Source organism: Triplophysa dalaica, chromosome 5, assembly GCF_015846415.1.
Source record: "Triplophysa dalaica isolate WHDGS20190420 chromosome 5, ASM1584641v1, whole genome shotgun sequence".
Lineage (NCBI taxonomy): Eukaryota > Metazoa > Chordata > Actinopteri > Cypriniformes > Nemacheilidae > Triplophysa > Triplophysa dalaica.
The window spans coordinates 13,039,536-13,057,784 of record NC_079546.1 but is presented as its reverse complement, the minus strand read 5'-3'; the positions used below and the strand labels follow the sequence as shown (position 1 = coordinate 13,057,784).

Below are 18,249 nucleotides of genomic sequence, written 5' to 3'. Positions count from 1 at the left end.
TATCATAAACTTTAAAAAGGTACAAGCAGAGGGCACTTGCTCTGACCTTGCTCGGTTAACTCGGGTCAACCAACACAAGTTTCTTCTTCCTCATTGCAGTCTCAGGACGTTACAAACAACTTCACCACACCGTATGGTCCGCCTCTCCTCAGGTGCTCACAGCACTCTGCCAAAAGCGCAAGGTGCAGCAGGCGCGCAAAGCGCTCCCTGCCAACTGAAAACAATTCAAAAGAGTCCTGTCTAACATCAAAAACGCGTTCTGTCTGATTGACCCTTAAGTCATTATCATATATAGTCAACCTGCTTGGGTACATTGGCCAAAATGGAATTTGGAACCACTTCACAATGTCTTAAATGTCTATGTAAGGTTTGAGATTAGTTCCAAAAATCTAATTATTTTGTCATTTAAGAATATGCTTTGATGGCCTTTTGAAAGGAGGGAACTATACTTTCCCTGATGGACAGTGACATTTAGCTGGTATGAAGTGCAAAGGCATCCCTGATGCAATGAACAAAAGCATATTGTTTGGGAATGGCATCATGTGGCCTTTCGTGGTAAAAAGCTTCCAAAAGAAAGAGGAAGGAGTAAAGCTAGAAAAGAAGATCCATTTTGTTGTTCAGTTCACATGAAATATGTTCACTACAATACTGAAAAATATTATGTGCTGACATATGTCCGAAATCAGGTTTTGACTAAACCACATATATAGTCTGTAGATCTAGAACAGGAATATAGGCTATGTCTCAATCACTTTAATAATTAATGCACAGACCAAAGGAGTGCCTTTCTTGATCTGTCTCAATGTCAAAATCCTTCAAGGGAACTGAAACATTCACTCCCATAAAATCCCCACAGCACATTGCAAAAACCCAGGGCTGTGTTTACCAAATAACAATGTAACTTTCTCCTTAATCATAAATCATTTAAACTATTGGGTCAACAATATAGCTGATGATGTCACATAGGTGGTGAAGTAATCTTGGGCTTTTGACTTCAAGTGGCTCCACATGAACCGACAAGCAGATAACATCACATTTCCCAGAGAAAGAGTCAAGAGCCGACTGCCCCATACCCTTTTTAATCACTCTTGTGGTAAAGTGATGTCATCCGCCAGTCGGTTCTTGAGGATACGGCGCAACATGAAGTTGAACAAGTCTAATGTCTACAAATGAATACATTCAGATTTAAAGTCAGATTATTGCTGTGAATGATGAACTTGGCAACTCAATACTACTTTTGACTTTTTATTAATTTGCAGGTGTTCCAGGGTTGTCACTTCGGCATTTCTCCGGTGAAGTAGAAGATGTACGTACAATGTACTAGAATGCAGCGCTTGTTGCTTGCTTAATTTGCACATACTCTAAGTATGATCTCTTTAAGTCTACATATCATACTACACAGAAACTATGCTCTTAAGCAAACCTGGAGACTTGCTAATCAAACTTTCATTCAATTATTATTTATTTTCCCTATCATAAAACCTCAACTACTGTACAAAATCTTTATTTTCATTGCATAGTACTAAATACTGATTACATCTTAAAAAATCCCTTCAGGACAGAAAATACTTTACTTTGTAATTATGTAGAAGCAATGTTTTTGTGTAACAATCAAAAAGGTTAGCCAACAGCACCCTGGACTATAATGGAGCTACTGCTGTACTCTGACTTTCATTTAATATTAAATTAATATTGAGAAAAATTCTGAAGGGGGATAAAGGTCCTTTCTCTCGTTTTATCGTTACCATCTCTTTAAATAGTGATATGATGTGAAGTTTGTCTTCTTCTATTTGTCACAGTCTAGTCTTTAATGAGTGCATTATATTGTCATACCATACCCAATTTCACATACGTATTAGAACGATTGTTGGTTATTATTATTAATTATGAGCCTTAGGTGCACTGTAATAACTAATCAATATGACATCAGAAAATATTTTCAGGTTTTATTAAGCTATTTAAACTACACATGCTCAAAATATCTATACATCTATTTTCTAAAAGTATTGTCTGTATTTTAATCTACATTCGGTATTCAATATCAATCTTATATCTTTATTTTCAGGCTATCTATACAAATCCACAGTTTTCCAATGACATCATCAGCTATTATATGTAAATTCTTCATGAATAAAAAATAGTGAATGGTATGGTTATCCATCGCACTCTTTTTAAAAATCTAATTATTCAAGATTTGTAAGACATCATTCAAGTGTGTTTCCCACAATCATAAATGTCACCCAAATGGCAGAATTAGCAGAGAGGAACATATCTGGCAAGATATTATCGATGCGACAGTATTCGCCAGCCATAGACAGAGTGTGTGTTTATATGTCATACCTGTAGTCATTGTGCCTGCCCATTTGGGAAACTTACACTAAAAGGTTATCCAAGCGAAAGACCATTTGAAAGGATGCAACTAAAGAAAGTAACAGCTACAGGCAATAAACTGGCCATATTTTTCCTGGGAGCATTGTAAAATGTTCAGCTTTATAGTAAGTTGAATGGACATAACACGGCAAACATCATAGACCTACTAAATGCATCATTACAGTACATTCTGTTATTTCGTCTCATTAATATAACACTAAAAGCCTGAGCGTAAATCTTCTAACATTAGGCTTTCATCAAAGGATAATGTTGGTTATTTTCAATGTCTTGCCCTATCCAATCACTGTGTCCAATCACTGTGATGTAGCAAAACAAAGACACATTAATGAAATAAACCTGTTATACATGTACACAACATAGGACAAGAAAACTTTAGTTTTATATTTAAAAAAAGATTAAAGTGTTTGTCATTAACATTGAACACCATGATGTGGGTGTTGGAACTCAAGCTTAATATCATGTGTTTTTAAATATGTGAACACAACATAAACACACAACTGAACTGTTCTATTGCCACAACAATCTGCAACATTCTACACATAAAAAAACCCACACATCTTTACACTCTTGTGGTCACTGGGTGATGATGTATACATACAAATCTGCACATTAAAACATACATCAAAACCAATTAAGTAGATGCAGATGTATTTTTACTTACAGTTGGTGACATGTTATCAGGAAGATACTGGAGAGATACTGTTTTCTTTGACCAGTAAGTAGGGGCGTTGCTAAACCTAAAGCTGTACTGGGGCACATAGTCCCCTATACTTTCTCTATCACTTTTTTCTTAAAAACCTTCTGTGTGCAAGAAGTATGCAACACAATGCACTACACAAACTTCCCTTGCTTAAACCACAATTTTTACAGTGCAACAATACTGGGGAAGGTATACATGTATGTTTTTCAAAATATGTATGAATCTTCAACATACTTAAGAACAACAAACAATGTATTAATGTGTTTGCATGCACTGTATGGAAATAATGCATTTCTTGCACATCCGCATTCATTAAACAATGATAACAAACAATAATGACATCTTTTCAACAATATTTCAAATAAACCAGTCATTTTATGGCTCCAACTAACATAAAGAACATATTTTGTTTGTTAAAAAACAAACAATTTTTTCTGGATTTACAGCCAAGTCCAAACAAAATTGGTTAATTTTTTGACTGCACTTGCAACTGTAGTGCATTGAACTGTAATAGCACATAGTTAGCTCAGCCATAGTTACTGCCAACTTTTTATGTAATATCCTATAGAGCTCGTAAATTATATATTAATTTAATTTCTGAGCAACAAAGTAATTTTACAGACTTGACAAAGGTTTTCCTGACAATTTTCAGACATGTACAATAGTTTGTTTATCAAGTCTTACCTCACTCAAACTCATCATCTAACCTTTCTGCTTCCATTTCCCTGCTTTGCACAAACAAATTCTGATGTCCATCTACAGGGGTCAGAATAAGATCATCGATATTATTTAGAAACGTACTTTGTTTTCATAGCCTTCAGTACCTCAGTCGTGTGTCGTAACCCTTTTGTCCCTGCATGCGCAGCTCCATGCTGGAGTTGTTGCAAGGAAACACACACGTGAGCCGACATAAATTTCTCCGCGAAAGTAAAGCACGAGTTTGTGTTTTCGGACTGGTTCAAATGCACGACTGCGTTGCTTTTACAAGCATGAATTAGGTTACTATGTTGCATATAGATTTTTTGCCGCTATATTAATGTAAATTATTACACTGACAACTAAACAAAATGGTTATAACTTAAGCTTGAAATTTATACTACGGTAAACGGGGTCTAGAGACGCACCCTGCCAGTAAGCAACCACATACTATATTAACTATCAAGGAATATCCACACTGTAACATTCAACCATATAGCAACATAGGCTACTATAAAGATAACTTTATAAATTAGAAGATCCTGGAAACCACCCACAACAACCAAGTTTTGCCAAGACAAGTAATTCCCAAAATTGGGATATATTGAACTTTAAGGCTTGAGGTATTATACTCTCCATCCTATACTTTCTCTATCACTTTTTTCTTAAAAACCTTCTGTGTGCAAGAAGTATGCAACACAATGCACTACACAAACTTCCCTTGCTTAAACCACAATTTTTACAAGTTACTTTAAGGCTTATGAACTTTAAGGCTTATGAGGTATTATACTCTCCATCCTCATATCTGAATTGTTTATTCTAGAAGCAACGAAAACATTTAAGTCCCATTTTATCAGTGTTCTTCTATATGTGATGTTTTAGCTGTCGCAGTCGGTGCAATCACAGATGGCATGTTTAACAGTGTCACCTCATTTTCACAGACAATTTCTCATTACATCTCCCCTGATCCTCTAGAAATCTATCACATCCTTTTCTATTAGTGCCGTGGTGTTCCACATCAGGAAAAATCAAAACAAACAAAATGATGAACTAAACCAGAACAACATGCGCAGTATACACAGCAGGGCAACAAAGCATGATTGCAGCACATGGCGATCCCTCTGTGTAGCCTACATTACAATAAGTGACATCAATCTCAGAAAATAATTTGTCTGGAACAAATATCAAGGCTATTAAATTATTCATCCAGATTCTAGATCATTATCACAACTGTTGGAGTCTTGTTTGGCTACAGTATGGTTTAAAGAAATGATTTAAGGAAACAGGATTTTTTGCGAAAAGACCATTTCCTGTTTTCAAAAACCTCCAAAGAACAAGTCAACAAAAACAGTTTATAAAATGTTAGACATCAACTACAGAACATTTTGTTTGTAATGTCAAAGCTAGCCATGTAGCATCTACAAAATTTATTCTTTTTTCATGACTTAATTCTGTTTTACACTTGGATGCACTTGCTATGTTATTGTTGCTGTTGTGAGACCATACTCCAGCAAAGAAGAAACTGCCAAAAGTAAGTTTAAAACTTTGAACATCTCCAATTCTAATGTATTCTTTAGCACATATTACTATTATTTCAGTATTCTGCATTGTGGTAAAGCAGCTTGTAATTTTAAAGTAATAAATATTAGTACACAAAGTAGGTTGAGAATTGCAACCAACGGCTCACTCGACCTATCCCCTCACTTTCAAAGCACTACGGTAGCTGAAACAGGACTAAAATGTCCGCGCGAAAACTATTTGGTCACTGGTCAGAGCATTACAGTACATCTTTATCACACGTATTATCATTAATACAGTGAAGAGTGTCCTCTCGAAACATTTATATGCTTTTTCAATACTCATGTGAGATACTCAACAAACACATTATTCATCTATGTTCAATTGTTTTGTTCTATTGCTTCTATTGTGTTTCTGTGTTCTTGTTCCATAAGTGTTTTCTTAAATATTTACTCACAGCCATAGAAGGTTTGCTTAGGAAACCTCTAGTTCCCACTCAACACGAGAATTCACTTGTATAGGGAGGCTCAGAGATGACATATTTTTGTATGCAAACCCAGGAAGCGAGTTAGCATTTCAGGACTTCGGGTTCCATCGCTCCAAAGTCTATGGGTTTTTGGTAAATGGCTCAAATAGAAAATGTTGTAAACAAAACCTCTAAATATTTTCACTTTTAATTCTTTCAAATACACCAATTATTATCCACTCGTGATTTGTTAAAGCTTTATTTTGTCTTTAAATGGTGGTTGCTAACAAGTTGCTAATATTGACTGCGTTCTTTTGATGTTGATATGAAACGACCTTACGTGTAGTCTGCTTATAGCATCGTGTTTGCTTTTTACCTCTGCCGATTTTATTTCGGCTTCAAAAGTGACATGTTGTGTTAATTTGTAAAGATTATCGAAGCCGTTATCTTTGACTCTTACTTATTACTGAACAAACAGATAAATTCAGGCGTCAAAGGAAGCTTTTTTATCTCCGATCCATCGCCAAATTAAAACAGTTCCCTATCAAAAGCTACACTCGATGCTGCGTTTCAAACGCTATGGGAGAACAGTCTTTGTTCGACCGGTTGTGAAGCACGTGTGTCAAACACGGCAAAAATTATTTTGGCTTTAAATAACCTCGGCAGGTGACGTGGCTAATTACACCCGCACCTGCCGGTTATAAATACGCGTGAATGCGGACGCGTCATCAGGTTCTTTTGTCTTCAAGGACCGCTTTGTGTGTGCGTGTGTGTGAGGGAGAAGTCTCCTGCTTTGTTGTTTTCGAACGAACGAACGAACGAACGAACAAAACAAAACAAGATATTACCTACATTCTTAGACTAGTGACCAAGCACTCTCTGAGTTTCTTAGCCCAGAGTAAGAATAAGGAAAAGTAAAATAAACCATGACTGACTCAGATCGGAGATGTGTTCCTCCCTGTGAGAGGATCCTCTCCGATTTCGATAAGCATGAGTTTTGCTTTGAATGCTTGGGGGCTGACCATGCCGCCCGGGGACTTGAGGGAGAGTGTGAACTCTGTGATGTTTTTGAATTCAGAGTTCTGCGTGCTCGGCTCGCGTTTTTTAAGCGAGACCGAGCCACCTCTTCCTCATCCTGGGGCTCGCGGTTTGAGCTTGCTGAGGCACGAGAGACGGATCCGTCCGCTTCCCCCGTGCATTCGCCGAACGGCGACGTCCTCGCGTCCGCTTCTGGAGCGTGCCTCGGCACTTCTTCCGAGCCGGCGGAGGACGAGGCTTCCCTTGTTTCTGCGGGGTTAGATAGCACCGCCTCCGAGCGTTCCTCTCGTGATACTAAGGCGATTGAGGATCTAATCGGGGCGGTAACCAAGGCAGTCGACAGGCTCCACCTCGACTGGCCGCAGGAACAAGAGGCCCCCAAGGGTTCAAAGCTTGACGACAGATATCTGTCGGGTCGCCGGAGGGAGGAGCCCCAGAATAGGGCTCTCCCTTTCTTTGAGGATCTCCATGGCGAGCTATCTCGCTCATGGCAGAAACCTCACTCCTCCCGTGTTTTTGTGCCATCGACGTCAATTTATTCGACCATCGTTGGTGCGAAGACACGGGGATACACTGCGATGCCCAGGGTGGAAGAGACGCTGGCTAGCTATCTCTCCCCTGGGACATCGTCATCCCTGAAAAAGCCTTCTCTTCCCACCAAGCCTTGCAGAGTTACATCTGCGCTGGTGGGAAAGGCTTTTCAGGCAGCGGGTCAGAGGAGAGGCACCTGTGGTTGAACCTCACAGGCATCAAGGACAGGGACAGAGCCTTCCTCCTTGATGCCCCGATCTCGCCTTCTGGACTGTTTGGGGATTCGGTTAATACCGTTGTCACCAGGTTCCGGGAGGCGAGACGACACGAGGAGGCATTCGTCAAATACCTACCCCGCCGTGCACAAGCGTCTGGAGTGTCGGCCACCCACTCTGGATCATTTCCCCAGTCTCGGCCAGGCACACAGTCTCGGGTGGGTCCGGTCTACCTGAGACGTGAGGTCCTCAGGGAGAGTGTGGCGAGTCGCGCCCCCCCTCGCAGAGGCAGGGGAACGGCCCAACTTTCCCCCTCAGGCCGCATCGGGAGGTCCGGACCTGAGCCGCTTTATTTCTTCGAAAAAGAAGAAACCCTGAGACATGTGTGGCCGGGACTGTGGGGGTGTGCCCCCCCGGGGAGGGGTGCCCAGAATTCCAAGAGAAACTAGAGGCTCCTCTTCGGTACCCTCACAGGGCCGCTTTGCAATCCCAGCAGCTACCGACCTTTCGGGGATTAGCGGGCTCAAAAATGCTAAATATTCGGTCGTCTCCTGCCATACTGCAGGGCACCGAATGTCTGGCATCCCCCCAACAGGACGAAGTGTTGACATTGTTACCCCTTTCAGAGAATCTGGCAGCGTGGAAACTACTGCCAGGTATCTCTCCATGGGTAGAAAGGACTGTAACCAAAGGCTACAGAATTCAATTTGCATATCGCCCTCCGTGTTTCAACGGCGTGGTCTTCACTTCCGTGCAACCGGAGCGAGTGCATCTGTTGACACAAGAATTACAAGCTCTGCTGGTAAAAGGGGCCATAGAACATGTTCCCCTATCAGACAGAGAGTCAGGCTATTACAGACGGTATTTTCTAGTCCCCAAGAAGGAGTGGGGGTTGCGTCCAATTCTAGATCTTCGCGGATTGAACTGCTACTTGAAGACACTCAAGTTCAAAATGTTGACAATCAAGATGATTGTGTCTCAAATTCAGTGTCACGACTGGTTCGTGACGATCGATCTCAAAGACACATACTTTCACATAGAGATCTTGCCACAACACAGAAGATTCCTGAGGTTCGCTTTCGGGGGGGACGCTTACCAGTACCGGGTTCTTCCATTCGGCCTAGCCTTGTCACCCCGCACATACACAAAATGCATGGATGCAGCTCTGGCTCCTTTGCGACTCCGGGGCATCCGCATTTTGAATTACATAGACGACTGGCTGATTTTAGCTCAGTCTCGAGAGCTAGCGCTTCGACATCGGGATGTCGTCCTAGCTCATCTAAAAGCTCTAGGGTTGAGACTCAACGTCAAAAAGAGCGTTCTTTCCCCTACGCAAAATACAACGTATCTCGGGGTCATATGGGACTCGATCGAAATGCAGGCACAACTGTCTCCGGCACGTGTCGAGTCCGTACAAAACACCCTGAGGAGCATCAGGTTAGGCCAGAAAGTGACAAATCATTACTTTCAGAGAGTTCTAGGTCTCATGGCGGTGGCTTCCACAGTGATACCTCTGGGCCTCCTGCATATGAGACCGTTTCAGTTGTGGCTCAGAGCCAGGGGGTTTCATCCAAGGGCCAACCCCCAGAGGCATATAAGGGTGACGCGCCAGGGGCTTCGCACCCTTTCTATGTGGTTCAGACCTCGGTTTCTGACTTTAGGTCCCACTCTCGGTCCGTGTTGTCGTCGCAAGATGCTAACGACAGACGCATCCCTCACGGGTTGGGGTGCGGTCTTAAATCGCCGTCCAGCCCAAGGGATCTGGAGAGGTCATCTTCTCGATTGGCACATCAATTGCCTCGAAATGATGGCTGTATTTCGGGCCCTGAAGTGAGGGATGCTATTGCTCTGGCCTATGAGGCGCGCGGTCAAGCTTCACCTCTAGGAGTCAGAGCTCATTCCACAAGGGGGCTTTCTTCTTCTATGGCCTTAGCAAGAGGAGTCCCCTTGCAGCAAGTGTGTGATGCGGCGGACTGGTCCTCTCCGCACACATTTGTTAGATTTTATAGTCTGGATGTCCATGCCACTCCCGGCTCACGTGTCCTGGAGTCTACATCCCAGAGTCGTGCCTGAGTCCTCCTCTCGGATTGTGCACACACGTCACACAACCTTGGGGGGTCCAGACACTTCCAGTGCGGCGGCGTTGGTATTCTCGTTCCCATAGCGTTTGAAACGCAGCATCGAGTGTAGCTTTTGATAGGGAATGTCTCGGGTTACTTGGCTGTAACCCTGTTCCCTGAAAAAGCGGGAACGAGATGCTGCGCCTCAATGCCGCACTGTAGGCGTGCCCGGACGTCCTTTCAGACAAAGTTGGAACCTGATGACGCGTCCGCATTCACGCGTATTTATAACCGGCAGGTGCGGGTGTAATTAGCCACGTCACCTGCCGAGGTTATTTAAAGCCAAAATAATTTTTGGCGTGTTTGACACACGTGCTTCACAACCGGTCGAACAAAGACTGTTCTCCCATAGCGTTTGAAACGCAGCATCTCGTTCCCGCTTTTTCAGGGAACAGGGTTACAGCCAAGTAACCCGAGATGTTTCTCTTGAAGAAGGACCTAGAAGTAGTGATTCACGCACTTATTACATGTCGGCTTGATTACTGTAACTTATTATTTATGGGTCTCATTCCTCCTTGCAGCTGGTCCGGAATCCAGCAGCTAGACTTTTGATCAGCACTAGGAGGAGTAAGTACTCTACTCCTGTGCTCACTTTCCTGCATTGGTTACCAGTTAAATACAGAATTGATTTTAAGGTTTTGTTGATTGTTTTCAAAACTCTCCATGGGAAGGCACCCAAGTACATTGTTGTTCAACTTAAACCATATTCTGTTACAAGATATTTCCGCTTTGGAAACCAATTGCTCCTTTCTGTTCCTTGGTTTTGTTTAAAGACTAAGGGCGACAGAGCTTTTGCAGTAGCAGCACCCAAACAGTGTAATGCACTTCCAGTTGCTGTAAGATCCTCTCCCTCGCTTTTTAAATCTAGATTGAAGACTCATTTCTCTCTTTTTAGCTTATGGTGTTGCTTGATATGGAGGACGAGAAATGATTTAAGTTCAAATAAAGAAACAAATATAATACATGCATAAATGCAGGAATAAATAATTAAATAAATAAATACATCCATTAATAAATCAATAAATACATAAATGCGTAAATAAATCTGTCAAAAATATCAACGTTGTACCATTTTTTGTAATTCTACATTTATTTCTGAATTCCTAAATTTATTTCCATTTTTCTACATTTAATTATGCATTTCTACATTTATTTATTTCTGTATTTCTGTGTCCGTTACTACTAGCCCTATCTAAGATGGCGGGCGTCTTAAGAACGATTGCTAATGATTTACGATCATTAGCAAATATCATTATGCATGTATTTTTTATGCATATATTTATTTAATTAATTATTGATTCCTGCATGTGTTTATTTATTTATTTGTAAAAAAATATTTATTTGCAAAAAGATGTCATCTCTGAGAAACTGGATTGGATAACATGAACTTCTCTGTCTCTACTCCCCTTGGTATTCCCACGACTCATTTGCATAAATATGTGTTATGAATCTCAGAATCGAACCCAATAGCAGACAGAGACGGGACGAGATGATACGGGGTTAACAGATTTAATATATATATATAACAAGACAGAACAAAAAGGCAAAACAAAACCCACGATGGGGAAAACCATACAGGATAAATAATAATGTAAACTTTAACAACAAACACTGACTAACTAAACTATAAACACGAACACTTGATACAAAACTAAACTAACACTTACTAAGACTGGAGGGAAACTGGAACTTGGCAGACAAGGCACAACAAACAGCATACAGGCAAGGTAGACGCACAGCATACAAGTACATCACAGACAATGAACGCGCACTAGACAAAGAAACAAGAGGATGTTTTATAGGGGAAGGTAATTAACACTAACTAGGAAACAGGAGGGTAGGAATGATCACGTGACTCGGGGAGAGTATGGAAGTACTTAACCGACAAGACATCTCTCCCCACATGAAACCATCAGGCTATGCCATGGCTCCATTTGAGACAAGAAATAAAACATGACATGGTAGTGGAACCATGACATAAGCCCCCCCTTTAATGAACACCTCCAGGTGTTCATCAAGGGGTCACTAACAAGACAAGACTGACTTAGACAAGGACAAAGACCAGACAGACAAGGTGAACATGATCAGGGGCATGCAGGACAAAATTATGCATGGGTTGGGGTGGGATAATAAAAATAACAAACAAGGGAGGGGGGGTGGGGGCAAACAAGAAAACCTGGGAAGTCCAGAAGGGGGAGGGCTGGGTGGGGAAATTCCAGCCCTTGGGGACGCGCCAGGGCGCGGAGCCCCAGGAGGCTTGACAGGGGTAGTTCTGGGGGGAACCGTCCTAGTTCCCTGCAGGACTGCAGGGCTGGACCACGGCTGGAATGCCGGGCTGGACCAGGGTCTGAAGATCGGCCTGACAGGGTTGGACGGCGGCTGGGCAGCATGACTTGACGGCGGCTGGGCAGCATGACTTGACGGCGGCTGGGCAGCATGACTTGACGGCGGCTGGGCAGCATGACTTGACGGCGGCTGGGCAGCATGACTTGACGGCGGCTGGGCAGCATGACTTGACGGCGGCTGGGCAGCATGACTTGACGGCGGCTGGGCAGCATGACTTGACGGCGGCTGGGCAGCATGACTTGACGGCGGCTGGGCAGCATGACTTGACGGCGGCTGGGCAGCATGACTTGACGGCGGCTGGGCAGCATGACTTGACGGCGGCTGGGCAGCATGACTTGACGGCGGCTGGGCAGCATGACTTGACGGCGGCTGGGCAGCATGACTTGACGGCGGCTGGGCAGCATGACTTGACGGCGGCTGGGCAGCATGACTTGACGGCGGCTGGGCAGCATGACTTGACGGCGGCTGGGCAGCATGACTTGACGGCGGCTGGGCAGCATGACTTGACGGCGGCTGGGCAGCATGACTTGACGGCGGCTGGGCAGCATGACTTGACGGCGGCTGGGCAGCATGACTTGACGGCGGCTGGGCAGCATGACTTGACGGCGGCTGGGCAGCGCTCTCTGACGGCGGCTCCTGGAACGGGCTTGGTTCCGGCTCCTGGAACGGGCTTGGTTCCGGCTCCTGGAACGGGCTTGGTTCCGGCTCCTGGAACGGGCTTGGTTCCGGCTCCTGGAACGGGCTTGGTTCCGGCTCCTGGAACGGGCTTGGTTCCGGCTCCTGGAACGGGCTTGGTTCCGGCTCCTGGAACGGGCTTGGTTCCGGCTCCTGGAACGGGCTTGGTTCCGGCTCCTGGAACGGGCTTGGTTCCGGCTCCTGGAAGGAATCCGCGGCCGGAACGGCTGCTCGGACCTTCACCTTCCCACGGCGCCCCCCCAAAAAATATTTAGGGTTGGATAGCACCGGACTGGATAGCACCGGACTGGATAGCACCGGACTGGATAGCACCGGACTGGATAGCACCGGACTGGATAGCACCGGACTGGATAGCACCGGACTGGATAGCACCGGACTGGATAGCACCGGACTGGATAGCACCGGACTGGATAGCTCCGGACTGGATAGCACCGGACTGGATAGCTCCGGACTGGATAGCTCCGGACTGGATAGCACCGGACTGGATAGCACCGGACTGGATAGCACCGGACTGGATAGCACCGGACTGGATAGCACCGGACTGGATAGCACCGGACTGGATAGCACCGGACTGGATAGCACCGGACTGGATAGCACCGGACTGGATAGCACCGGACTGGATAGCACCGGACTGGATAGCACCGGACTGGATAGCACCGGACTGGATAGCACCGGACTGGATAGCACCGGACTGGATAGCACCGGACTGGATAGCACCGGACTGGATAGCACCGGACTGGATAGCACCGGACTGGATAGCACCGGACTGGATAGCACCGGACTGGATAGCACCGGACTGGATAGCACCGGACTGGATAGCACCGGACTGGATAGCACCGGACTGGATAGCACCGGACTGGATAGCACCGGACTGGATAGCACCGGACTGGATAGCACCGGACTGGATAGCACCGGACTGGATAGCACCGGACTGGATAGCACCGGACTGGATAGCTCCGGACTGGATAGCTCCGGACTGGATAGCTCCGGACTGGATAGCTCCGGACTGGATAGCTCCGGACTGGATAGCTCCGGACTGGATAGCTCCGGACTGGATAGCTCCGGACTGGATAGCTCCGGACTGGATAGCTCCGGACTGGATAGCTCCGGACTGGATAGCTCCGGACTGGATAGCTCCGGACTGGATAGCTCCGGACTGGATAGCTCCGGACTGGATAGCTCCGGACTGGATAGCTCCGGACTGGATAGCTCCGGACTGGATAGCACCGGACTGGATAGCTCCGGACTGGATAGCTCCGGACTGGATAGCACCGGACTGGATAGCACCGGACTGGATAGCACCGGACTGGATAGCACCGGACTGGATAGCACCGGACTGGATAGCACCGGACTGGATAGCACCGGACTGGATAGCACCGGACTGGATAGCACCGGACTGGATAGCACCGGACTGGATACTCCTCTACCCCGCCTCCTCCTCCGGAAAATCGGAGCCATGGCTGGGCTCGAGGAGGACAGAGGGGGTTCTGGGACAGAGGAGTCTATTGGCGGCGTCCCAGAGTCTCTCCTCCCCCACTCATCACGGACCCCACCAGAGGGACCGGCGACCATGGAGCTCAAGCCAGCGGGTACTGAGTCCCCCAGGGCTGCGGCGGCCACGACGAGATTCCCCGGAGCGTTCGACCGTGAGGCGGAAGTCCCAAGTGGAACTTCACCTCCGGGATCGCTCCGGTTGCTCACGAACCTGGCCATGTCCGCAAACCCCAGGGGAGCCAGCAGCCTCTTCTCCGACGGCGTGAGGCGCCGAGTGAGGCAGCAGTTGAAAATTGTTTTCAACTCCTCCTCTCCAAACTCGGTCATCACCGCCGCCGTCGAAAATAGCTCGGCGAACTCCCGATCACCGACGCTCCCCTGGCGAAGTCCAAGCATTGAGTGGGCTTGGAGGGACCGTGGGACTGATAGCTCCGGACTGGAAGGCACCGGACTCGGGACCACAGGATTCGGGGCTGTCCTCCGTTGCCTCTTCTTTCTCCCCCGCTTGCCAACAGAGGTGGTGGGCGGTGGAGTGGCTACAGAAGGCGAGGAGAGACCAACGAATCCGATCTGCAGGGTCTGGTCCTCCGGGATGGTGACCGGCCCCGTGGGAGAGCTCACCCTAGACCACTCACGATCTAGAAGGGCCTGGACCGTGTCCGCGAAGCCCTGGGACTTCAGCTGGCGCATCTCAGCGGGTCCTAGGGGTTCATCGAGGCAACTATTAAAAATAGTTTTTAACTCCGCCTCGTTGAACCCCGAGGACCGCGCTGCGGCCAGGAAGTCAAAGGCAAAGTCCTTCACGGACCCTCCCCGCTGCCGGAGGCCAAACAAAACGTGGGCTTGGTGGCCTCTTGTGGCAGCGATCCCCCGTTCTTCCATTCTGCCTGCTGGGTTCAGAGAAGGCGCGTTCATTCTGTTATGAATCTCAGAATCGAACCCAATAGCAGACAGAGACGGGACGAGATGATACGGGGTTAACAGATTTAATATATATATATAACAAGACAGAACAAAAAGGCAAAACAAAACCCACGATGGGGAAAACCATACAGGATAAATAATAATGTAAACTTTAACAACAAACACTGACTAACTAAACTATAAACACGAACACTTGATACAAAACTAAACTAACACTTACTAAGACTGGAGGGAAACTGGAACTTGGCAGACAAGGCACAACAAACAGCATACAGGCAAGGTAGACGCACAGCATACAAGTACATCACAGACAATGAACGCGCACTAGACAAAGAAACAAGAGGATGTTTTATAGGGGAAGGTAATTAACACTAACTAGGAAACAGGAGGGTAGGAATGATCACGTGACTCGGGGAGAGTATGGAAGTACTTAACCGACAAGACATCTCTCCCCACATGAAACCATCAGGCTATGCCATGGCTCCACTTGAGACAAGAAATAAAACATGACATGGTAGTGGAACCATGACAAATATGATTGACCCCTGCTCAACTTTGTGCCACTGGGAAAAGTCCCTGCCATTCATGTTCATGAAACAAAAAACAAATGACCTTGCACATTTGAGAGGTGAGAGCATGACTTTGTTTTGTATGTGTTATGTCCAAGGTGTCATTTTTATGATGCCCAAGAGCGATTGGTTTATGGCTGATCCACAATGACATGGCTGGGGCCGACATATGTTCTGATCTGTTTTGACTGGGTCAAGGATAACAAGCAAAACTAATGGAAAATGCAGTTCATATTACACAAATATATTTTTATATTTTTTCATATTAAAATTGATAGGTCAAAACTCATATGTTTTAAACAGGGGGGGAAACAATCAATAATCAGATCCCACAACATGGAGATGCAGATTTATCACTCATTTGATAGAAAGTAACCAAATTATGTTGATTTTAACATTAACAACATGTCCAACACTAGGTTAAATACAGTTTCATTTAAAAATGATCACTATGTGTTTTCTGTTGTGAATAATTTGATGTAAATAAATAGAAAAGGTACAGATTCAATTTAGTGCAACAAAATGTTACAACAAAAGAAAGTAATTGGCCACTAGTCTTCCTAAAACTCAGGTGTGGGAGAGTGAGACTGACATGTGATTTGTGAACAAGATTGTATAAGGGCTGGTTGGGGGTTAGCAGCTTCCTAGCAATTGTCTCCACCTACGGCTGAACTAGATTCATTTGAATAAATCAGAATGTAACATGCTGTTCAACATAACATAATAATTAATTGCCACCCGCTGCCATTAAATAGCCACTAATTTTACCTTCCATAACACTTGATCCTTAAAACAAATTCAAATTAGTTGTGGTCCCAAGATTACTGCCATGATGTGTTTGCATTGTCTGGCTTTTATTTATAATTTTCATATTCTATTTCCCTACCCAATTGGCGTTACAGCAGTACTCTGACTGTGTCAAATAAAATGTGCAACATGGCATTTTCTTATACACTATAATATGACTGATATTATGTATAGAGCTCAAATACACTAAAGGGGTCCTTCGCCTATAGCAGTGAGGTATAAAAACCAAAAGTCAGAGAAATTTAGCAGAACCAAATCAGTTTTCAAGGTCCTCTTCCCCTTTCACATTGTATTGGCATTGCTCAAACTTTGACTCCATGTGAGACCTAGGTCTTTTTATAAGAACACTCGTCTTAGCACACAATATAACTATAGAAGAGTCCAGATTTAATTCGGAGTGCTGTCGCCAGACCTGAAGATCGGTTGAATAGATTCCAAAACGGTTAAACTCAACTTTTGAACTCTGGGAGAGTTGGAGAATGAAAAAAGCGGAGTGTTTCTTTTAAGGCATTTGTATTTTAAGCGTTTCAATTTTTAATGGGTTTCTTTGATAGAGTTTAACTTTTCTGGGCAGTCGAATCATGACTCAATTTACAATAATTAATTTACAGCAAATTTACTGTATGTAAAAAAAACTTTGTTTGCCTACACTTTAAAATACTGTAACTTTACAGAACTGTACTGTTTTATTTTACAGACTTTTCAGTATTTTTGAAATGCGGTAAAATACTGTAAATTTGCAAGTTTGGTGTAAAATAACATGAACAACATGTCATTTAATTTTTACAGTTATTTTTCTGGTGCCCCTGATTGCCCCTGCTGCCAGCATTGGTCAAACTGTGACTCCATGTGAGACCTGGGTCTTTTTAAAGGTGTTTATATTATAAAAAGTTTTATTTTTGGGGGGTTCAGTCTGTAGGCATGCACGAGTATTCCCCAAACAATAATGGCGGCCTCCATCCTGCATGTTTGTGCCACGTGACACACTCATTTCTCCAGCAAAAATAGATTTACTGCACCACTACAACCAGCGGAGACAAAGCATTTATATGCACAATACTACAAACACATATACATTACACGTGGACAAAGTGTAATAAAAGTGCTTTCTCCATTAAAACAATGTATACGTATGTGTGCAGGAACGTAGTGTTACTTTATATCAGCATCACATCAGCATCCTCTGGCCTGGCATGCATGATACATCATTTTTATACGCTTTCCCGGATCCATGTTAATTCAGATAATTTTGATAATGCTGTCATGTGTACTTGAATCTTTTCGAAAACGCAAAGGAAAAAAAATATCAGTTTTTTATTGTGTAAACGTACTCACAATCATTTTTACATTCCACACGACAACTACAAACACAACACAACATTCCTCCATAACGTTGACACTAAAATTTTCAAGTAAGTGAAAAGGTGAAGCTAAATATGCAACTGGCTTTTGATCAGGGCTTCCATTCTTACAGAAGCCAACTTTAAGTTTGAAATGTCATCTATTCATATTTTACATGAGTAATATTCTCCTCTTATGCTATCTATGGAGAATATCAATCTGGCCAGTCATAAATTCATCATTCGGAGATTATGTGTGTTTTATTCATATTTTTTGTAGTATATTGCATATGTGAATAAGTCATCTTACATGCCATGTGGCCGACTCAACAATTCCTGGACTGGTACCTCCTATTAAGAGAGGCTCTCACTAAATCCTTGGTGTTTCGAGTCAGATC

General features: G+C 44.4%; 1 protein-coding gene across 1 annotated transcript in view; it reads right to left on the bottom strand.

Moving 5' to 3' along the window:
• LOC130420552 (proton myo-inositol cotransporter-like) overlaps nucleotides 1–18,249 on the bottom strand; it is a 56,468-nt gene that overhangs the window by 27,999 nt on the left and 10,220 nt on the right. The gene's annotated exons all lie outside the window — the stretch shown is intronic.